The sequence below is a fragment of the Candoia aspera genome, chromosome 4, assembly GCF_035149785.1.
Source record: "Candoia aspera isolate rCanAsp1 chromosome 4, rCanAsp1.hap2, whole genome shotgun sequence".
NCBI lineage: Eukaryota > Metazoa > Chordata > Lepidosauria > Squamata > Boidae > Candoia > Candoia aspera.
Genome location: NC_086156.1, coordinates 25,194,660 through 25,218,736, shown reverse-complemented (window position 1 = coordinate 25,218,736; position 24,077 = coordinate 25,194,660).

Genomic DNA, 24,077 nt, shown 5'->3' with positions numbered 1-24,077 from the left:
GGCGAAAGCCCCGTCGCTTGGTGCTTTTGACACGTTTTTGGCCGCCTTGAGACGATACTTTGAAGATCCCCTTGCTAAGGCTAGGGCTAAGGAAGCTCTTAAGGAGCTCGTTCAGGGGCAGAAGTTAGTTGCTGACTATGCCCTGGAATTCAAAGTATTGGCGGGTAAAGTACCTGAATGATCTGAAGCTACCCTGGTGGACAGATTTAAGGATGGGCTCAATCGAGAGGTGTTGAAATGGGCGCTGGGCAGAGATGATCCAGACTCACTTCATGATTGGATCTGTCTCGCCGGTAAGGCTGAACATGCCCAGCATACCTATATGCAAGCCAGAAGAGGCGACAAGCCTCCCTCAGGTGGAAAGGGCCCAAGACAGGGATCCTGTTGGCAGAATGCTGGGAAAGCCTTTAGCCCAGGAGAGATCAGAAAAGTCACACACCAAGCATTTCTATAAAAATAATTTATTTACAGAAAGCAAAACAAAAGCAAAACATATTTAAAGGACTTAGCTCTCATTGAGAGCAAGCCTGGCTTGCTACATATCGGCAGAGAGAAAAAAAAGAGGAAGTAAGAAACAAGTCCGGGCAGGTTTCCTCCCCCCAGGCAATTTGCATGAAGCACGTGCGAGGAGACAATCAAATACAACCTCTTCACTGGGCTTAAATGATTAGGTACAATAGCAGTCTTAATCGTTAGTAGGAAAACCTCAACACTCCCCTTTTTATACTACAGATTAAGATGCAAACCAATCTTCTCTGACAACTCTTTGTGTCTTGGTACAGGAAGAGGTTTGGTTAAAATATCAGCAATCATGTCTTTTGATTCACAATATTTTAACATTATTTCTCCTTTGCTTATCATATCTTTGATATATTGATATCTAATATCGATATGTTTTGTTCTATTTCTGCAGGCTTCAGATTTTGCCATAGCAATGCAAGCTTGATTATCCTCATAAACAGTTATAGGCTGGTTCACTTCCATGCCTATGTCTTTTAACAAATGTTTAAACCATGTAACCTCATTACAGGTTTGTGTTAGAGAATAAAACTCTGCTTCTGCAGTGGAAAGAGCAACAAGTGTTTGTTTTCTAGAATGCCAGCCTAAGCTAGATCCAGCAAATTGAATTAAAATCCCAGAAGTGGATTTTCTGTCACTGACATCTGCTCCCCAGTCAGAATCGGCAAAAGCCTGCAATTTCTCAGTTCCAGAGGCATTTAGCTTCAGGCAATAATTCTTTGTTCCTTGCAAATACCTCATTAACCTCTTCAATGCTGCTTTCCCAGTAGATGTAGGCTTCTCTACCTGTCTACTTAAAATGGCCACAGAATTTTAGATATCTGGGCGAGAATGATTTGCAATGTACAGTAAACTTCCAATTGCAGATCTATAGTTCTCTACCTCAGTTAATTGAGTTTCTCCTATATCTTTCTGAAAATCTATTATCATCGGAGTAGAGACTGGTTTACAGTCTTGCATATTAAAATCCTCTAGGAGCTTTTGAATTTTACTACGTTGGTTTAACAGAAAGCTACCATCCTTGTCTCTGTGTACTTCCAAACCTAGGTAATTGGTCACAACTCCAAGGCTTTTTAATATGAAATGGCTTTTCATGCAGGCTTCAAAATCAAGCCTTTGTTTTTCTGTTGATGTGAACAGCAGCAAATCATCAACATAAATGCACAGATACATACAGCCTTGTTTGTCCTTCTTCATATATACACAGGGATCTGCTTTTCCTTTTTCAAAACCAAAATTCTGCAGTTTTTCATCTACTTTTTGGTTCCAGGATCTAGCAGCTTGTTTTAACCCATAGATTGACTTCTGCAGTTCACAGACTAGATTCTCCCCTTTTTCATAGCCAGGGGGTTGCTGCATGTATAATTTGTGATCTAAATCTCCATAGAGAAATGCAGTTTGAATGTCATAGTGGTTAACTGACATTCCCTTGAGTGCAGCAACTTTTAACAGTAATCTAATTGATTCACCTTTAGTAACTGGTGCAAAAGTCTTGTCAAAGTCTAAATCTTTCCTTTGAGTGAACCCTTTTGCAACCAACCTTGCTTTATATTTTTGGATTTTGCCATCAGCATCCCTTTTTAGTTTGAAAACCCACCTACAACCCAGACAGCGTTCATTGGGAGGTAGATTTACCAGTTTCCATGTTTTATTTTCTTTCAAGGATGCTAATTCCTGTTGCATGGCAGAATGCCAATTTTGTGCAGTCTCAGGTGGTAAAGCATTCACTTGCTCTAAAGACTCAGGTTCTGTGAATATGTGAAAAGCCTTTACTGTTTCAGCCTGAAAACGTGATGGAGGAATGCCTTTATTACTCCTCTGAGATCTGCGAGGTAATACAGGGCTTAAATTTTGACTCCTATCACTTTCCTGAGAAGCATCTGTCTCATCAGACAGATCTTCAGTTTGCTTTTCTGGTTTAATGTCCTCATCAGGCAAAAGATCACTATCAGCAAGTCCTTGCTGTTCTCTTGTGGTGGTCAGATCAACTGGAGAGCTAGAATTTAATCTCCCCCAGTTTTGTTCAGCAAAAGAAGCGCTTTTGCTAATTATTAATTTCTCTCCCATTATGAACCTGTAGCTCCTTTGGCTTTGTTCATAGCCAACAAAGATGGCTTTCTTTGTTGTGGGGCCTCCTTTCCTTCTCTGTTGTTTTGGAATATGAACCCATGCAGTGCTACCAAACACTCTAAGATGGTTTACCTTTGGTTTCACACCATAAAACAAATGGAATGGAGTGTCCTGAATCACAGAGTTATACAACCTGTTCTGTACATAACAAGCAGTCGATAAAGCTTCTCCCCAGTACTTAAAACATAATCGTGAATCTTTTAACATGCATTCCATCGCATTTTGCAAGGTTCTGCCCTTTCTTTCAGCAACACCATTTTGCTGAGGGGTGTAAGGGTTAGAAAGAATTTGTTCTATCCCCTTTTCCACTAGGAACCTTCTGAATTTGTGAGAAAGGTATTCTCCTCCTCTATCACATTGGAGTGCAGATACAGGCCTAGGGAATTTTCCATTTGCCCATGTCACAAAACTTTTAAATTTCTCAAATGCCTCATCTTTATGTTTTAAGATGTAGATAAATGTGTATCTTGAGAAATCATCAATGATGGTCATTGCATACCTTGCTTGTCCAAGACTTGGAGCAAAAGGACCAATAATGTCAGAGTGTACAATTTCTAAAGGTCTAGTTGTAACTCTGTCACTGTGCTTACTCACAGGAGCTTTTAGTGTTTTGCATTCTTTGCAAACTACACAGTCTAAGTATTTATCACAGGGTTTTATCTTTAGGTTAGCACACAGCTGTGGCATTTGTGCTATATACTTGAAATTAGCATGACCAAATCTCCTGTGCATCAGGTGTACACATTGGTCATGATATGGCGTGTTGCCAACTGCAGCCTTGCAGCTTGGCTTCCTTGCATTTTGCACAATGTACAAGGAGTCTTTTAACATACCAGTAGCACACAATTTCCCATTTTTTCGTATCTTACAACCATTTTTCTTAAATGTTATGATATACCCTGTTGCAGCCAATTGTGCCATAGATAAAAGGTTTGATTGTAAATTTGGCACATACAACACACCTTTTACAGTTTCTCCTAAGCAGGATAAATACAAGTCACCTTGTCCCATAATTTTGGTTACAGACCCATCAGCCAAAGATACACTTTGTCTTTCAGTTTTAGACAGTGACACAAAAGAGCTTTTACAATTACATAAATGACAATTGGCCCCAGAATCTAACACCCATACATCAGAATTACCCTTCTCAGCAACCTGTGCAATTTGAGTTGTCTGAAGAGCCTTCTTCTGTGTTGCCCTTGTGTTCTTCTTCTCTGTCTTTCTACTCTTGGGTCTCATGGCACAGTCTTTCTGCAAATGTCCAGCTGAACCACAAGTGAAGCATTGCTGGCTGGCTAGCGCTGTGGCCTCAGGTTCCTTTCCCTTCTTTTCCCTCATTTTCTGGTATTGCAGCTTTCCTCTCTCTTCTCCCATTCAGCGAGTAAGCGCTGTGTAACATACGATGGGGTGAGGTCTGTTTCAGGCATAGCCTCCAGGGTACAAATCAGCGTGTCCCACGTTGCATTTAGTGAGGACAGGAGGTTATAGGATTTTGTGAGAGGTGTAAATTCCATTCCTCTCTCCTGCGACTCAACAAACAGCTGCTGAATATAATGCAGGTGCTCAGGAAGGCTATCTCCTTCTGCAAGGTAGGCTCTGTACAGCTTTTTCATCAGAGTAACTTTACTCCCTGCTGTTGCCTTTACATATAAGTCTCTCAAAGCGTCCCAAAGTTGCTTTGCAGACTGCATGCCTTGCACGTGGACTAGCTAATTGTCCTCAACTCCCAAGATAATGGTGGCTCTAGCCCGCTCATCCTGTCTCAGCCATTCAGCACTGGGATTTTGGGAGTTTTGCTCACCAATTGGCAGCCAAAGATTCTCTCTGCGAAGATACATCTCCATCTTCAGGGCCCAATTCAAATAGTTGGTCTCTGATAGGCGCTCCAGAGGCATCGCTGAGGGCTGGGAGGTAGCCATGGCTTCTTCCTTCTTTTGCAAGTCACCTCAGCTAGCTTCTTTGTCCTGTAGACCGGCAGTTGCTGGGAAATCTCCAGGCGGCTCCAAAGAAAATCTTCACAGGTCTTTGCTACCTGCCTTTAAATTGTGCATGAGGTGTGGAGCTGATCTCTCTTTTCTCTCTGGGTTTTACTGGGCTTACTGGGTTGCTCACTGGGCACATAACCTGTTGGCAGAATGCTGGGAAAGCCTTTAGCCCAGGAGAGATCAGAAAAGTCACACACCAAGCATTTCTATAAAAATAATTTATTTACAGAAAGCAAAACAAAAGCAAAACATATTTAAAGGACTTAGCTCTCATTGAGAGCAAGCCTGGCTTGCTACATATCGGCAGAGAGAAAAAAAAGAGGAAGTAAGAAACAAGTCCGGGCAGGTTTCCTCCCCCCAGGCAATTTGCATGAAGCACGTGCGAGGAGACAATCAAATACAACCTCTTCACCGGGCCTAAATGATTAGGTACAATAGCAGTCTTAATCGTTAGTAGGAAAACCTCAACAGATCCGCCACGGCGTGGGATGATGAGAAGCAGCGCCGTTTTGCCCATGGGCAATGCATCAAATGTGGCAAGTCCGGTCACCGGGCTGCGGAATGCCAGAAGGGCAAAACTGTTGAACGCCCATCGAAAGCACCTCAAAAGACACCTAACCCTCCCTGTCGGCTGACGGGGGCCAAGGCATCAGCGGAGGAGGAGGAAGATGTCTACCTCATGGGAGACGCTCTTACTGCCCTTGAGCAACCGGCAGGAAACAACTTCCACCTGTCTTAAACAGCGCCACTGGACAGGTGGTGGAGAATGGGCACAAAACCAACATGGTGAGTGCTGACTGCCCCATCCTAGCTGTAAAGATCAAGTTGGGCTCCCGCTCCAGAACTGTCGAAGTCTGGGCTTTGATCGACTCGGGGTGTTCCAGATGTTTAATCCACCCCAACTTAGTGGCTGCGTTGGAGCTGCCTTGTTTTCCCTTTCGCAGCCACTGGTTTTTCAACAGTTGGATGGTTCCACGGTGGGGGGGGGGCAGCCACTCAGTTCACTGGGGACGTAACATTGCAGATGGGGAGTCACATGGAAGTCCTAAAATATCGTTACACCAGTGGGTAACCCACTTGTGGTGCTGGGTATCCCCTGGCTGACTAGCTGCAACCCATACATCAACTGGAAAAAACGTACTATTACGTTTGATGATGGGTTTTACCAGGCTCCTGTGCCGGGGAAGTCCATCACTGTGGGGGTGGGGCGGGCTGAAATTGTCAATCCCCAGCCTCCCAGTCTGCCCATGGAAGGTCTGCCTGCCAGATACCAAGACTTTGCGGATGTCTTCGGGGAAGTGGAAGCAGACCAATTACCACCACCACCACCACCACCACCACCGCAAGACTGACTGTGCCATTGAACTTCTTCTGGACATTCCATTGCCCAAACCAAAAATCTATGCCATGACCCAGAAAGAACTGGCTGCCTTACAGGAGTTTATTGATAAAAACCTTGCAAGGGGTTTCATTGAACCAGCTAACTCGCCGGTTGGGGCTCCCGTTTTGTTCCGCGAAAAGAAGGATGGCACCCTTAGACTTTGCACAGACTATCGCGGGTTAAATTCAGTCTCAATTTCCAACAAGTACCCTTTGCCTCTTGTAAAAGACATGTTGGCACATTTGTGTACTGGTAAAGTCTTTTCCAAACTTGACCTGCGCGAAGCATACTACCGCATTCGCATTCAGGAGGGGGATGAGTGGAAAACAGCATTTAACTGTCCATTGGGCTTGTTTCAGTATAAAGTCCTCCCTTTTGGTTTGGTGGGGGCCCCGGGTGTTTTCATGCAACTAATCAATGAAGTGTTACATGATCATTTGTTTAAGGGGGTCTTAGTTTATTTGGATGATGTGCTCATCTATACCAAAATGAAGAAAGAACACGAGCGGCTTGTCAGACAAATCCTGACCAAGCTCAGGAAAGCTAAGCTTTATGCAAAGCTTTCTAAATGTGAATTTCATAAGTCTCAACTGGATTACTTGGGGTACAGGGTCTCTGATAAGGGTATTGAAATGGATCCTGCAAAAGTTCAGGCCGTTCTCAACTGGGAACGCCCTCGAACTCGACATCAGCTTCAGAGTTTTCTGGGGTTTGCCAACATTTACTGGTCCTTTGTTCAGGGGTTCGCAGAGATTGCACTGCCCCTCACCGATTTGTTGCGCACCAAGGGGCTTGGGGAGACGCACAAAGTAAAAAACCCAGGGGCCATGCTCAACTGGACTCCTGCCTGTCAGGCTGCTTTTGATAAGTTAAAATCTCTGTTTACGGCTGAGCCCATTTTGTCCCACCCTGACCCTGAATGTCCCTTTGTGGTCCAAGTTGATGCATCTGATTTTTCTATTGGAGCAATTTTGTTGCAAAAGGATTCCTGCAGGCTCTTAAAGCCTTGCGCCTATCTCTCCCGTAAGTTTTCTGAAACGGAGCGGTGCTGGCATGTTTGGGAGAAGGAGGCTTTTGCCGTTAAGGCTGCATTAGAAGCCTGGTGCCACATTTTGGAGGGGGCGACTTGCCCTTTCGAGGTTTGGACAGATCACCGCAACCTTGAGGCACTCTGAATGCTCAGGCATCTCAGCCCGAAGCAGATCCGCTGGGCTCAGTTCTTTAGCCACTTCAATTTCCAGCTCAAACTTATCCCAGGGAAGAAAAATTTTTTGGCTGATGCTCTTTCCCGTTTGCCGCAGGACGCAGAACCGGTCTCCGATGTCATTGGCACTGTGCTCACTGAACTTCAATTGGGTTTAGTGGTGGTCACCCGGAGCCGGGCTCGTGGGCAGCATCCTTCCCCCTCGCAAGCAGTTCAGGCAGGGAGCCCTTCGGGGCACAGGCAACCTCAAATGCCTGGTCGGTTGCGCACTGATTTTATCTCCGCTTTGAAATCTGATCCCTGGCTCCTTGCTAATCCTGACAAGGTTTCTTTTGAGCACAACCTAGCTTGGGTTGGTGACCGTTTGTACGTCCCTGAATCTCAAAGGGCTGCTGTACTGGCACGTTCCCATGACAGCAAGCAAGCTGGTCATTTTGGGTTTCTCAAGTCCCATTTAATCCGACGACAATTTTGGTGGCCCTCCTTGCAGAGGGATGTAAAGGATTATGTTGCTTCTTGCCCTGTCTGTGCTATGTCTAAAAGACAGTCGGGTAAGCCCCAGGGGCTTCTTCAACCTGTGGCTGACCCTTCTCGCCCTTGGGATGAGATTTCTATGGATTTTATTGTGGATTTCCCCCCCAGTCAGAAGAAAACTGTCATTTGGGTGGTCAAAGATTATTTCTCTAAGCAAGCACACATCATTCCCTGTGCGTCCATTCCCTCTGCGCAGCAGCTTGCCAAGCTCTTCTTGGTGCACGTCTACCACCCACATGGATGCCCCTCTCGTTTGGTGACTGACAGAGGGACACAATTTACCTCAAGGTTTTGGCGGGCTTTTTTGAAACTTATCGGGACTGAGCAGGCACTGTCAACCTCTTCGCATCCCCAGACGGACGGATCTACTGAGATCCTTAATGCCACCCTTGAGCAGTTTCTCAGATCTTATATTAATTACCACCAGGATGACTGGGTTGATTTGCTCCCTTTCGCTGAGGTTGCGTACAACAATGCTGTGCACTAAAGCACTGGTCAAACCCCCTTTTGGGTCGTTTCGGGGCGGGATTTTGTTCCCATTCCCGAATTTCCCCAGCCTCCTGCCCCAGCTGTGTCTCCCTGTGATTGGGGTTCTTGGCTCGCTGATTCATGGCCAGTCATTAAGAAGGCTCTCACTGATGCTCAAGCTTCTTATAAGCTTCACGCTGACAAGCACCGGGCCAGGCAGCCGGCTTTTCGGATTGGAGACCTAGTCTATCTTTCTACCAGATTCATCGAGTCTCCTCAACCATCCAAGAAGCTTGCTCCTAAGTTCATTGGTCCCTTTCCTGTCACTGAACTTATTAATCCTGTCACTGTTCGTTTGGATCTACCCCATAATTTGAAGCATTTGCACCCTGTTTTTCATTGCAGTTTGCTAAAGCCTGCCCATGACTCCTCTCGTTGGCATCCGCGACCTCCCCCCCCTGCGCCTGTTATGATTGATGGACAGCAGCACTTTGAGGTCAAGGAGGTTCTCGACTCTCACAAGCTTCATGGCACTCTGCAATACTTAGTTCATTGGAAGCATTTTCCCTATCCTGAGTGGGTCTCTGCTCGGGACGTGGTTGCTCCTGATTTAGTTCACCGTTTTCATGTTGCCTACCCTTCCAAGCCTGCTGCTTAATTTTTTTGGGGGAGGCGGTATGTCATGTTCATCATTTCAATGTGTTTGTACATCGTAACAGTTCGCATGCCAGAGTGTTGATGCGCGTTCCTGGCTGGGAGGGTGCTGCTGATAAACCTTGTACTGAAAGCTGTATCTCTCTGTGCCATGCAGGAATGTGTTTGGGTTATCTTTTTAATGTCAAGGTCTTTTTGCCCGTTGATCAGCAGAGCTCGTTAGGAGCACCTGGAAATGTGGGGTTGTGATGATTGAAGGGGGGGTGGGACGCTGTTTGTAACGGGGCTATTTAGTTTGACTTTAGGCACGCTTTTCTCATTCTCAGCCTTCTTTCTGTTTGCACTCTATTCTAAATAAAATCAGAACTTAAACTTCGATTTTGAGTCTGAGCATTTTATTTGGGTTCAGGCAATCATTACACTAGCACCCAATATGTGGTACAATTATAGTGCTTTGTAGATCCTAATTAAAATACAGACAGGTGAAACAGATGGAACAAATATTCTGCAGAGAGAACACTGTCACCGGAGAGAAAGTGGCTAAATTAAACCATATCTCCCTGCTGTGTTAGGTTTCTATTCACATAGATCTTCTTGGGGTAAAACAGAAAAAAATGTTTTGACCTCATTCTATTACATCACTATGCTGCACATTTTTTAAAAAATAACTTTTTATATTCTCAGTGGTAGAGAATATATAAGGCCACAGTTCTTTCTCATTTCATATGCCATCTATAAGATCATGGCATATGTAAAACTAGCTAGACATTCAGGTGTGAGACCCAGAAAATGCACCAGATTTTCCTTTCTCATATACTAATGTCCCCTTTAAACCATTAGGGACCATATGTGCTCTACACATTTTTTTCTTATAGTGTAATATGAAAGTGAATGTTTAAATAATAGTAGCATCTGCTTTTTTTTAAATGACAGGTGAGATGTATTATGGATGGTCCACAGTTCCCTGGTATCCTAGCAACATGAAACGAACATTCCTGGGGCTGAATACAGAGGAATTCTTATTGTGGAGAATAGAGTTGGGTAGGATCCAGGATAACTCAGTACGAAGTACTGTGTTACAGTTAGGAGAGCTAATCAAGCTATTATTTCTGAACATAGGTCAACTCTCAAAAATGCCCCAGCAGACAGGCAACAGACCTGGAGGAAGTATACTGGGTGAAGGAGGAGGTAATAATGATGAGTGAGCCCCACCCTCAGCCAGCGGGGCAGGTGAATGACGATGCTGGCAGTGAGTGATCACGGAGCCCTCTCCTGACCTTGTGATTGGCAGTAGCCAATAGATAGCCATAGAGAACTTATACAACAACAACAGTAACAAAACATGGTACCTAGTGCCGCTAAAGCCAAAATAGAATAGACAAAGTGGCACAATTCTCACCCCAACACAATAAAAACAGTACAATATCAGCCATGCCAAGCCCCTTGCTGAAGAAATAAAAGCAGGAGATAGCCTATAATGCACTCCAGAGTGGCAGATCTAACCAGGTAGAGCTGGCCGAGCCAGGCTTTCTTCTCTGATTTAAATGAGCCATCTGGGCATCACGGGATCGATGACTTCTCAAGAAGGAATGGCTCCTGACCCTATCAGCAACCAAAACACGTTAGATCATATCTGTGGCAAAAATTATGGCAGGAGAAGAGGGAAAGTGCTAGTTTAAAAGAAGCTGAGAATGGCTGTAAACCCCTTCAGCTGTGGGCTGGGGTGAGAAGAAGGTGGAGAGGAAGGAAAACGACATGGCAGGAAAAAGTGGTTACCAGGACATGTTTGTTCCACGCTGCCATGATAGTCTTGCAAAGGATTCTATGTGTTTGCAACAGCATTTCTCAGTGTCTATTTATTTCAGCCTGCTTATATTTTACAGTTGTTTTGGACAAAAAGAAACAGTATTCACTGCTTGGTTATTTTTGGCAGTATGGCATTTATTCCTCCAAGGCTATTTTAAGGAAGAGAAGTGGGGAAAAATACTGTAATTTTGAGATTATTACTAATGACAAACCAAGAAGTTAAGCGAGAATGGTACAAAGTCATTAAACACACACATATACTGTACATAAATACATGTGGGTACTAAGTTTACCAAAGGAAATGAGAATATCACAAAGAAGGATGTTGTTTGAGAGTGACTTGTCACTGAAATCAAAAGTAATCTCAGATCAAACCGACAGTTGAGGTGTATGGATATGGCATCTGAAACAAGCAAGATGAAACAGTATGTCCTAAAATGCTAGAAATCTGAAATCTGGTCCCTGCCAGCCAGCTTTTAATAGTGGTAACTGCAGCAGATGTGTTCAACTCTAGCACAAATAGCTCGGGAAAACCAATCAGTGCTTGATCTGATGGTCTTAATGAAGCCATTTGATCAAAACAAGACCTGTAAACAACCTAGATTGCTGCTGCTGTTGTTGATATAGCACTTTGATGATGATGACAGAGAAAATTTAGAGTTCCTTCCACTTCCCCTTGACTCAAAGACAAAACTCCTTGGACTATTTGCTACCAGAGCTACAGAAGCATCTTGAGAAAAAACAAATACAAAAACAAAAACAGAATTTTAATTCAGAAAGCTCACCCAGAGTTTTGTATCTTAAAATGATATGATGACATTTAAAGCCAGAAAAAAACTATGGATAATATCAGTATGGAGCTAAAAAAAAGTCCTTTCCAAAGGCAGAATATAGTGGGACAATGTCAGTAGTAGAGGTAGCATTTTTTTCTCTCTCCTGCCTTTTACATTTTCAGTTTCTTTACAGAGGTCAATTAGATTTGCTTTCTGGCATCTGTTTAAGATTGCAGTCTTGATTCCTAATACATCCATAATCTTATCTGTATTGGTTCTCAGTCAGTCAGTTGGTCATCATGGACCAAATAAAGAGTGACTGCCCCATTGAGGTAATTATTAGCAAGCATAATGCAAATTTTGGACATGTGATGGAAGAGGATGAGAACCTAGAAAAAATGACTATGTTTGGTATGATTAAAGGAAGCAGAAGAAAGGAAAGATCAAAAGCAAGGAAGATGGATGGTATCAAGGAGATTAATGGAATGGACTAGGAAGAGTTGCAAGTTATTGCAAGAACAGGTTGAGACTGTGAGTCCACAGAGTCACTAGGAATCAAGCACGGTTCACTGGTAGCTAACTAGGCCCCACCGAAGATAATAAAATTTTCCTTTGAATAAATATTCTAAAGATTGGGCTTCAGTTTTGAAACAATGAAATATTTTGTAAATTTTACCTAAAGCTTACCTTTAGCTATATTTAATGATAAAAACATATATCTTTCTCCAATGCAGCAATATTGTACTATACAATACTATCAAATATTGGACTTGGAAAACAGGTTCAAATCTCTATTTAGCCATGAAGATTTATTTGAAGCCATTTGCCCCATAAATAGTTAAGTCTGGAATGCCCATGATCTGCTGTAATTCTAAACTGTCTTCCCTCCCTTTCTCTTCTCATTATATTCCTTAGGTTGGTGCCCAGTGACCAATTAGTGTGACATGGAAAAAAAATTCTCCTACTTTTTTTCTACCTTTTTTTCTCTTTCACCAGTTTGGTGAAAGAGAATTTGCTTTCAGAATTTCTTTCAAAGAAGAACAGGTTTCCTGGATACAGGGTGATATTCTTGTAATTTTATCCCAGGCAGCAAAGGGCGGGGGTGTTGTTTGAATGTTCTTTTTATTATTCAGTCATTCCTCTAGGGCTCTGCATCTTCCCAAAGGAGGATACGATATAGGGATTTTTATAGGCTTTTTCAGACTGGGAAGTATGGGCAGCGAGAAATGCTTCAGAGTAATAGAAATATGTGTAACAGTACAGCACCAATAGAACTGCCCTCTGCCATCTCCAATGCAAAAGAGAGAGATTAGAAAGAAATTCTCAAGTATGTTGAAGAGGTGGTTAAAAAAAAAACCAGAAAGAAAACTTCTAAAAATTGCAAGACAGATTCTATGAATTCTTTTCTACGGAGATCAAGTAATTTTCCATCTCATTTCCCCACCAAGGTTTTACAGCCCATATTGTTTCTCATCTTTATTAATTCTAGGCATGCTAACATTATGTTTAACAGAAAGAGAACTGATTTCCAGAGCAGTATGTTAATTTAGGCTGGAACAGGCTTTAATAAATAAAGTCAGGATCTAATTAAACAATTAATTTTGAGTTCAGTAAATGCCCATTAAACACTGATTACATAAAATCAAGGCCTCCTTAAGATACCATTTAATAGTATGGAATACAGAGTCATTTGTCGAGATGAGTGGTGAAGAAATGTGATAAATAAATAAATAAATAAATAAAATAAAATATTCGTATGAAATAAAAAATGAAGAGATTATGCTAGACAAGGTAAAGAACTGGATGGTATTCAAAATCTTTTTTCCAACACCCAGAAGGAAAATGCAGTGGCTGGAGGAACAGCAGACAAAGGAGTAACAAATTAGGAGTCTAGTAGCACCTTTTCTGATTAATAAATTTTATTAAAAAGCATAACTGGTTCTCAGGAACTGGTTCTCTTGGAATTTCTTCAAAATAGACTAATTGGAAGATGAAAAGCCAATCAGGAACCAATTTTCCTGGACTCCCGTGACATGAACTAATCAGAGATCATCTTGCCAGGTACAAATACAAGAGCCCGGTCAGTCCCTAGGTAGGGTCAGACCTGGTTAGTATTTGGATGGAAGACCATCAGAGCTGTAGGTTAGAGAAGGAAGTTTAAAAAAAAGAAAACAGGAAAAAGGCAATAGCCAGTATTATTTCCAAGGGTACTATTATAGAAATCAATATGTCCATTTGTTTGTCCAGAGTCAAGCGCAACTCAATTTCTACAATTAGGAAGAAAATGTCCTTCTACCTGAGGTCCATTGGGACCTGTTGTAGGTGCAGCATGTGTTCTGCCACTGGCTCATAAGCCGCATGTGATTCTAGATGTGTTTGGATTATAAGTTCTTCCAACTTTAAACCTTGATATATTTCTGCAAGGCTACTTTGCACTGATCTTATTACATGACAGTTTTCTTCTGAAAAGACCTCAGTTACCCCTTTAGCAAAACAACTGTACAATCTTAGTTACTTTTTAATAGTGGAGGAATAAAAAGTTGTTTCTTGATTTTACTGCTCTAAGAAACAGTTTGCTTTTGAGAAAAGGAAATGAGTGGAAGATTCAATCATAACTGGATAGACTAAAAAATAATGGAAGTTCACTTATTCATGGTTAACTTTAAGGCTCATTGATTTCAGCAGATCTCCTCTAAAGTAACCCAATCCAAATCCAATTCAGCTGTAAAAGTGGCACAGATGCATAGTCGGTTGAGACAAATAAGAAATCCCCAGGACCGGCAGAGCAGTCCAAAACCATATAAACACAATTATGCCAAGACACCTATTTTTACAGAGCTTCAGCTGTTCTAACTGCACAGAAGGTATCTGGGGCTCACCTGTACCCCTTCAACTTGTACTTACTGCATTAAACACTACTTGCTGCCTTTCCTTTTTGTCAATCACAGGAAGCAAGGATTAGAAAATCTTTAAACCAAATCATATCTATTTCCCATTCCCTACTGGAGTTAATAATTTCCTGCAACAGGAAAGCCATTTAGTAGGTAAGCTTTCTCCCAACAAATGTTATTAAACATTGCTCAAAGTCTTTGGTAGCTGCTGAGCTAAGCAGACAGCTTATTTATCTGCCGTTTCTATTGTTGCTTAAAGATACAAAAGAAAAGGACCCCTACAGACCACATTCAATGTTTGGTTCATTTTATTCAAATTCATTAACACCGTTTGGCTTTAGTGTACAAACTTCCCTATTGGCAAGAAAGCAAGAGAACTGCAGAAATATGAATATTGGGGATTTCAGAGACACTTCTCTGTAGTTTCATGGCAACAATATAAAAATGCTTTGCTACTGCCTTCTCACAGGTCATTTTCAGCTTCCTACTCTAACTATAGCCCAGGGATTTCCTAGTGGTCTCCCATCCAAGTTCCAACCAGGACTTCCTCTGTTTAGCTCTTCAAGGCAGCTAAGCCCTGCCACTTTTTGTGGGCTCACTTAATTGACCATAATATTAACAACTGCACCCAATTATCTTATTAGCTTCATAAGATCAGCTCATGTTGGCCAGATGCCATCTCCTGCTGTGGGTATCTCACAAAGATTAGAAATAGTTTGGAGTTTAACAGCTGGAATTTATTCTTCCAGAACAGGGGGACTTAAAGTCATTTGCTTGTGCCTTTTCCCTAGCAAGCTTTGGGAAGGCCCCTAATTCCCCTGTCTCAGATAACACTCAATATTAACTATTACATATGTTGGGTAAGCAAACTATTGCCACTATAGATTTTTGCTTGTGCTGTCTGTATAGCGAATAGTGCTTTTCCATAATATGAAGTTGAAGCAGGTTTGATGTGGGGAGTTAATACGATTAGTTGCAGAAGTCTTTTACTCATCCAACCATTTGTTTATTATGATATGCTATAAAAATATTTCTGTACACAATTTCTGCAAAGAAAGCTGCAGCTAAAGAATACAGAGACAGTAATAGAAATGAGCTAGCTCCATAGTGAAATCCTGAAAAACTAAATATAAATTAATTCACTGATAATATTCTGCAGGTTACTTGCTATTGTATAAGCATGTTTGTTTGTGGGTATCAAGCTCTTGAGAAGCTGATTTTTTTCCCTCACATAAAGGTTGATCCTTCATCATAAATAACCTCCATGCAAACCTGGCTGTCAATAAATAAGAGCTACTTGAAATTTGCAATTACTGATTTATTTTTATGATGATATTCTGAGGAAAAAAAGATGTATCGGAGGGATCAAGTAGTCAAGTACATCATAGCATTACAAAAAAGGCATTTGATTGGCCACCAGCTGAATTGTAAGGGTTCTCGAGGTTGATAATTTGTTCAACTTTTCCAGAGGGGAAATAGTGCTCTTCGTCGATTGTAGCAAAAACAATAATGTTTTCTAGCACCGCAAGAACAAAGCTACTTATTATGGTACATGATTTGGTTCTTGTAAATCCAGTTCATCGTGCAACTGTTGATTACTGGAAAGGAACAGAGAATGAAATAGTAATCCCTTAGGTTTCTTCCACATGGCAGTATCAAAGCATGCTTCTCCACTATGGGAGCTGGTGTAAAAATGTGCTGAAAGCAAAACAGGGGTTCTCTCTGCATGAGAAGCAGAAACAGGGGGAGGAGAAAAATGGGGTGGGAAATATTCAGTTGGTATTGGATGCCCACAGCTATGTCAAGAGAAGAAGAGAGAGAGAAATAGCTGAGTTCCCCCTTGTCTCCTTGCCATTTTTCCTACCAACCTACCTCCTACCAACCAGGAGCAGGGAGGAGAGAACAAACGGGGAACATAGACAGCTGCAGAGGAGGGAGGTACTGTACAAGAAAGTCAAGATGGCGACCGTGACCATGTGATCAAAGCCGCCTTGCAGGCACCATGCATGTAAAAAAGGACCAGGTTTCAATTGTGCCATCATGGCCACCATCTTGACTTTCTGGGCCCCCACCTGTGACTGCCCCTGGAGCTTCTGTGGGTCAGTTCTCTAATTCTACAAGGTGATTCCTGTGGCACCAGAAGAGCCATTCTTCTCTCTCTTCTTGCCATGAGTGTCAAAAGAGAAGTGGAAGGGGGTTGCAAAAAGAAGTGAGGGAGGCACTCTTTTGGGGGCCAGTTCTCCCAGTACCAGAAATACCCTCTTCCTCTCTTCAGCTACTATACCCTGCAATGAAGAGAAAGAGGGGAAGCCACTATTTTGGGTGCCAAGACCTGCTACCCCTCCTTCTCTCCCTTTCCTGTGAGGTGGGGCTAGGAAGCAGCTCTTCGTTTGGTAACCCCCACAATAAAGAGAGAAGGAGGGAAAGATTTTTCTGATGCCCCTGCTTGGCATGGGGGTTGGGGAGAATGCCAGGTAAGCCGCCCCGTGGAAGACGAGGGGTGGCAGCAGCAGCCACTGAAATACTGCCCCAAAGGAGGAGGCAGGGCCAGGAGGAGGAAACCCAGAGGGCTTCTGGGCCAGGAGGTTTGGGACCTCCTGTCTTCCATGCTCAGCCAGTGGATGAACATCTACTGGGTGCGAATGGGTTGAAAGAATCCAAAAAGAGCCATGCTAAGTCCTCTCCTGCAGTTGGGGATCATTTGGTGAATTTCTGACCAGAAGAGTTCAGGAAACCTAATTTTGTTGTTAGAAACGTTTGAGACCAAGATCCTGTCATCCTAGCCCAAACACTCACAGTAAGCATTTTATTTTCAGGGTGCAAAGTGTAAATGGTGAAATGAAGAGTTCAAAGCCAAGGTGCCTCTTTTGTCCTACTGAATGAGAGATCAGATACGCAAGAAACATGATTGATTTAATATGATGCCTCTTTTCTCCTTCCTCTGTTCCTACAGAGGTGAATTGCAAAGGGTCACTCATTGATTTATTCTTCTAAAGGAAGCATTCCTAGATTGCCATGTTTCTGTTCTTTCTGGTGCTCTTTGCTCTCATGTGTCCTAATTTCATATTTATTTATTTATCAAATTTTTATCGCTGCCCATCTCCCCTCTGAGGGGAGAGATATGTAGGTATTTAGGACAGATGCATGGCTGAATCACTTTCAGCTCTCACAATCTGGAAACCTTTGATCGCCAGAATGTGCAAGGAGATAAAAAGTCATACAGTACTGCTTTGGGGAAATGTAAACTGTAACAAGGGAGATTTGAAAGCAGTTTTGAAATCTTATTCTTATAAATACACAATGTAATACTACCTTGAATTCAGTTTTGGGGATGGATGATAGTCTTGCTGGGGCCCCAACTGAAATTACGTATATTGAAGTCCAGGTCTTGATTTTTGTGCTTTAAAAGAATGCTGTAAGACTTCCAGGTTGGGAGCTGAATCAAGGCAGAAAGGAAAGAAAATTGCAGGGTATTTAAGCCTGCCCCCAGCAAAAAAAGCCTTTTCCCCAGAGCAAATAACAGCACAAGGACAACCTAAAGCTGGGTGAAACCCACCCTCCCCAGTTCATGGGACCACTTATTCCCTGTAAAAGTGTGGGTCTGCTATGGGCTGGGGTGAAAGTGTAATGAACTTGCAAGAGGCAAATCAGATTCTAACAATTGGGAGAAGGGGGACTGAGGTTTTAAAACATTTTTATTGTTGTTGTTGTTGTTACCAATACTCTTATTTGGAAAAGACTTAGCATCTCTTTAGACTGCAACTGAAAAGGAAGGCACCATATCCTCTGTAAGGAGAGGATTTGAGCCAGAATGAGTTGCTTTTAGCCTAGGAGACCTACCCAGGACTCTGACTGGGTTTGGTTTTGACTTGTGGATCAATAGTCTTCCTAGCCCCACCTCACAGGAAAGGGAGAGAAGGAGGGGTAGCAGGTCTTGGCACCCAAAATAGTGGCTTCCCCTCTTTCTCTTCATTGCAGGGTATAGTAGCTGAAGAGAGGAAGAGGGTATTTCTGGTACTGGGAGAACTGGCCCCCACTCTTCTATATGTTTCTCTGTGAGTAACCCTCTTTTGGAATTAGAGCTTGGACCTTATAACTATGTTTTCCTGTTCCCAGTCTGACTCAGGAGAGGACAGCAGCTTGGCTATGCGCAGTGCCTGGCCACAGTCCTGAATGTTCCTGGAAATGGCGTTTGATTCTAATGCCGCATCATCCCTAGAGGCAAATTTTGTGGGTGGGAAGTTGGCTTCCTTCCTTTTGGGTTCTCTTTAGCAGCCCATGAAAGCTTTCACCACAATATATTAATGCAATTCTTTTATTGCCCCCTTCCTCTTAAACCACTGAAATGTCTGTCCAGTTAAGCATTTCGGTTTGCTGCTCCTTCAGTATGCCTGCATCATAGATTGGTTGATGGGTGTCTGAATCGGGGATAGGCTGTTTAACTTTTGTACCTCCATCTCAGTCTCTGAGTATCAGTTTAGACTATATGCAGACAACACATATTATTTATTTATTTAGTGCATTTTAATCCTGTCTGTTCCCTGGGAGGTGAAGGGAAAACAGGGATCTTCCTCATTTCATTCCCACAAAAACAGCCATGACATATATTGGCTGAGGAAAAATGTGATTGTTCCCAAGTCATCCAGGGAGCTCTGGGGGTGAGTAGGGACTTGAACTTTGGTCTCCCTGTGCTTCAACTCAGGCAGCTTAGCTGTTATACTACGTCCGCTTAATATTCCTTAAATTATGGTAGAATAGGCCAAAAATCCTAGTCCCTTTGGAAATATCATTACATCATCTCTGGTTACTTGCACTGTTATTGCTGCAAGAATATTATTCACTCTGCGCTGCTGGTATGGACCTATGTCTGTTCCTTGGTGGGAATAACGTAACTGAACGCTTGCTGTTTGTCTATTGGTTCTGCATGACTCTGTGTAGAATAGGTGGCTCAGTGCTAATGGGGTAAATGCTATTGACCTATTGCTCAGCCACATTTCCAGTTCTTGCTTAATCAAATTTCTGCACATGTTACTCATAACTATGCAAAAATGTGCCTACAGTTATATAAAACAGTATTTAGGTGTCACCACACAGTATCATTTTCAATTCATCATCATCATAAGCATTCTCCTATCCCTTAAGATAGTTGAAAAGTTAGTATAAACTATTTTCTTAATTTTACAGCAGAGAATATAGCTCAATGTCTTCTTTTCAGATGTTTTGTTTCCAGAAATTTTCAACACCCTTTCCAACTTATATAACATTTCTTTGAAGTACAATGCTCAGCAATTAGTACAATTTTCCAGACCAAGTTTTAAGATAATGGGCGTAGTAGAACACTGCTGTTGCTTCTCCATTTTTGAAATAATGGTTGTGCTTATGTACAACATTAATTTCTGCACATTAATTTCTGCACATCAATTTCTGTTATCCATTAGTCCAACTTCTAGCACAGGTTGTTTCCTCCTGATTCTGCATATTAGGTCCCTATGGAGCATGGAATCTTTGTCTGTAGCTTGGACTCTTAAACAAAGACTCCTGTGTCATCTGGTATAGAGCATAATTATTTGAGAATAACTATTTTATAATTCAAACTCAAAGTAGTCATGACAAATACTGTATTAATCAAGGCTATAATCCTGGTTTCTGGGAAAAGTGGCCAAGAGACCATTGGATTTTTCAGATTTTCCCCTCCATTTCAGAAAAGGTTCTGGTACTGGAGGGGAAAGGTATTGACCAAAAAGTTCTCCTAGAGCTTTCAAGTCCAAGTAGTTCCAAAACTGGAGGGTACCCTCAGGCCTTTGCGGTAGGCCAGCTCAGGAAACAGACACTACAAGGATCACAAAAATGTTACTTTATTGTAGAGTCTAATAATGTAATCTTGAAAACTTGCTGGAGTTTTCCTCCGCCCCTCTTATGTCAAACAGAATCAAGGTGGGTTTATTTTGAGTTACTTTCTCATTGTTCTCCTTTCCCAGGAGTAAGTTGTTATTTCTTTTCTCTTAATGCCTCCTGCATACCTTGGTTAAGGTTATCTCCACATTCTTATACAGCAGGTTTCCCCTAATTGGTCAGTACTGACCCCCAAGGGTCAATGGGACTACCCAAGGGTTGATGTTGTTGTCATTATTATTATTAGTAGTAGTAATATAACTATTAGTTGAAGTAGTATTTATTAAATTATTTTCATTTAATAAATTTTGGGGGGTTGGTAAACAATCTGAAACTTTATAAAGGGGTCAATGAGCTGAAGAGTTTGGGGACCCCTGCTCTACAGGTACCAGTAAAAACACCCATATGGGCAGGATCTAAATTTGCTGTTTTCAATGCTCCTCCAATAATAAGCCATGCCTTGAAAATGGGAAAAATGTTTACCAGCACTTGAGGTGCTATAAAAAATAACCTTCCACCAGCAGATTGTTAGACACATATCTCAGACCTCTCCAAGAAATGAAAAGGTTGTTCTATATGCTGATAGTCCATGAAAATTAAAATGACAAACGTCACAAAGATATTCAAGCTGTATGACAACCACAACAAGACTTTTATGAGCTCAAGGGGGGAAAGACTCAAAGTTACCTACAATGGAAGAATGGATGGTAAAGTTAATAGAGTTGGCTGAGATGGCGAAATTGACAGCTTTGATTAGAGAAAAGACATTGACTAATTTTATGGTGAATTGGAAGCCCCTTTTGGACTTTTTGCCTGAAACAGAAAATAATAAAATTATGATATATGGATTTGATGATTAATAATATTTCTTGACTATAGAAAAAATGGATGTTATGCTGTAACCTCAGAGTAAGAGTTTAATGAAAGCTTTACCTGTATCTGTTGTAAAAGTCGGAAGTTACTCCTTTTTCTATTTCTGTTCTTTTCCTTTTTTCCCCTGCACCTCTGTTCTCTTTCTTTTTCTTTATTAGTTTCTGTTAGATTTTATCTCTCTTTTTGAAGTGTAATAAAGCTATTATTAAAAAAAGACATTCAAGCTGTAATAGGCTTAAATACTTCTCATATTTACATGGGAGTACTGTAAGTTCATTAATCACAGTGTGACTTATTTCTGATTAAGAAATGCACAAGGTTATGCTTTAGTATCTGTTATAGTAAGTCTTTCAAGAAAGAGTCATTTGGCCTCCGCAGTCTAACCTAACATTTATTATAACGTAATGTTGCATCAGATGCAGAATGGAATGCTTTCCCCAGTTCTGCTTAGAGGCAGAAGACTAGAATATATGAAAGATACACAAAAGATCTATTACATTTCTGTTCAGAATCCAAATGGGCAAAGGCCATTTGAAATACCAGGAATTTGGGATAATAATCTTACTAGAATTTCTGGGAGAGAACCTTGAACATGACTGGGTCCTACATAGGAAAGTTTCCTATTGTGATGGGCAAAAAGAAACTTGAACGTGATTCAGTCTTACAGTTAATTAAATTTCAATAGAAGAGAATATATGTAGCTCAGGGTTGAACTGTGGAGGCCCAGGTGTTCTCTGAGCTTGGTTGTTTGCTTGCAGAGGTTTCATTACCCAACTAGGTAACATCATCAGTGCTGGTGAGTGTGGGGTTTGCTCCCTGTTTATATGCAGTAGCTCGCCCTGCCAGTGTTGGTGCGGGTGTGGTTTTCTCTTTGTCTGGTGTTCATCCCTGCTTATCTGGGTGTAGGCTGCTGGAGGAGATTAGTTCTGGTCTTTTTGTTCCCTTCTTAGCTTTTTTATTGTCTCTTTCGAATGGTGTATAAATGTGGTCTATCTCTGTGTGTCTGTCGATGGCTGAATTAAATTTACTGATAACTTCCGGTTCAGCAATTTCATGCTTGAGCTAGTACTTACTGATACATTGAATTCTATCTGTGTTCATCTTCAGCATTCTTTTCTTGAAGCATTGTGACTTGCAGGTCATTTGCAGAGTGTTCTTGGAAATGAAACTGTTCTCCCATAGAATGCTGCCATTCTTTGTCAAATTTGTCTCAATTCATTTACTGAAGCTGGGCTATTTGTCCTCCATGAACCCAGGAAGAGGAAATGATGGAAGATGATGACTTCTATCCCACTGTAGGGACATCCAATGAATGAACCCCTGCAGGCAGGAGTGCTAAAGGATGGAACAGAAGGAATGCAAAAGAATGAAGTGGTATCTACAGCTTCAGCTGGTCTCAGATTATGCTTTTTTCTACTTTTATCTCTGTAAGTAAAAAAAGGGGGGAAGAACCCTCAGAGTGGAAGACTAGCACAACAGTGATAGCAGTGGCCTAGCACTTGTCCTATGCTAGCTTTTCATTCACAGGGAACTATGTTGGATTGCTTCTAATGTGGAGCAGTTAACAGTTAACAGAGATGCACATAGAGTGAAATGGACTTGGGAGTGGGAAAAACAAGCAGTGTATGTGTATATACAGGTTAGGTGATATAACGTGAAAGTGGCTGTCTCTACTAATAAATAATATTTCATCCATATTGCTACTCAGTGTCACTCTTGGAACCAACAATAATTGGTTGCTTGCTAATCTAAATTTAGCAAGTATGTGCCACTTACTGGACTCCTGAAACCATTTCCAAAAGGTCACTACTGCAGCTGTCACCTGCCATAAACAGTTCTGTCTCTTTCTTATCCCAGTATGATGGAATAGGTAACACTTCTTCTCACAGTTTATGATTGCTATTCTGGCACACTGTGCTGGGTCGCAGACACATTGACAGGACAGGACTTAATTATATTTATATTTGAAAAGTGTATTTCATTCAGGAGGTAAGGGAAGTGTGTGTGCATGTGTGTGCATCTGCACAAATGTCCTGTAGGAAAGCCTTGGGGAAGTGACATCTGGACTTCAAGTTGATCAATGGTGAGAATTTGGGGAATTGAAATTCATGTATCAGGAAAGTTCCACATTTGGGAAAGTTGCTAGATGGTAAGTAAAGTTGAATGGAGTGACCAGCCTGATTAACTTCAGGTCAGAGAAGTAATCTGAACCTAAACATCTCCACTCTTAGACCAAGACTCCATCCACTACATAACAAAGACTACAATGTTTAGTTCAAGGGAATAATTATTAATAGGTGTCTCCACTTTTTAGCAATATTTAAATTTGAAAGTAGAAACAGATTTCTACTGTTTCTACAGATTTCTACAGATTTTTGACTTATTAAAAAAAGTCATATTTGAACATATATGATTATCTTTTTTGCAACCTCACAATCAAGGGGAGGAATGAACCAAGAGGTAACAATTTCATCCAATTTTAATTAAACAAATTGGATTATGCTTCCTTGATTAATATTACCTTGATTGGCAAAGACTGATGATTTTAGAAGCAGCCACTACAATTGCCTTTGAGAACCGACAATTCAGCAGTTCCTTTTTGCTATTAGATTTGTCTAGGTTACTAATAAGGGAAAGATGTGCTAAAAATTCCAAAGTTAAGAGAGCATAATGTACACCGTTATTATTATGGCTGATTGTGCAGTCAGCCAGATGTTCAGACAGGAACATTTTAAGTACAACATAAAGTTAGAGTTAATGGCATTACCATTTTAATTACTATTCTTTCTTAGAAAGATTACTTAACTGGAATATACTTGTTGAATAATTGAGTTGCTGAAGGATCCATCTACCCACTCTGAAAAAATGCTGTTTTCTGTTAATATCCAGCTGCTGTCTGCTATAATGGTGGTCCCCTGTGGACAGCAAAAGAAACCCTTTTTTCTTTAGGGCCACTTTGAACATTCA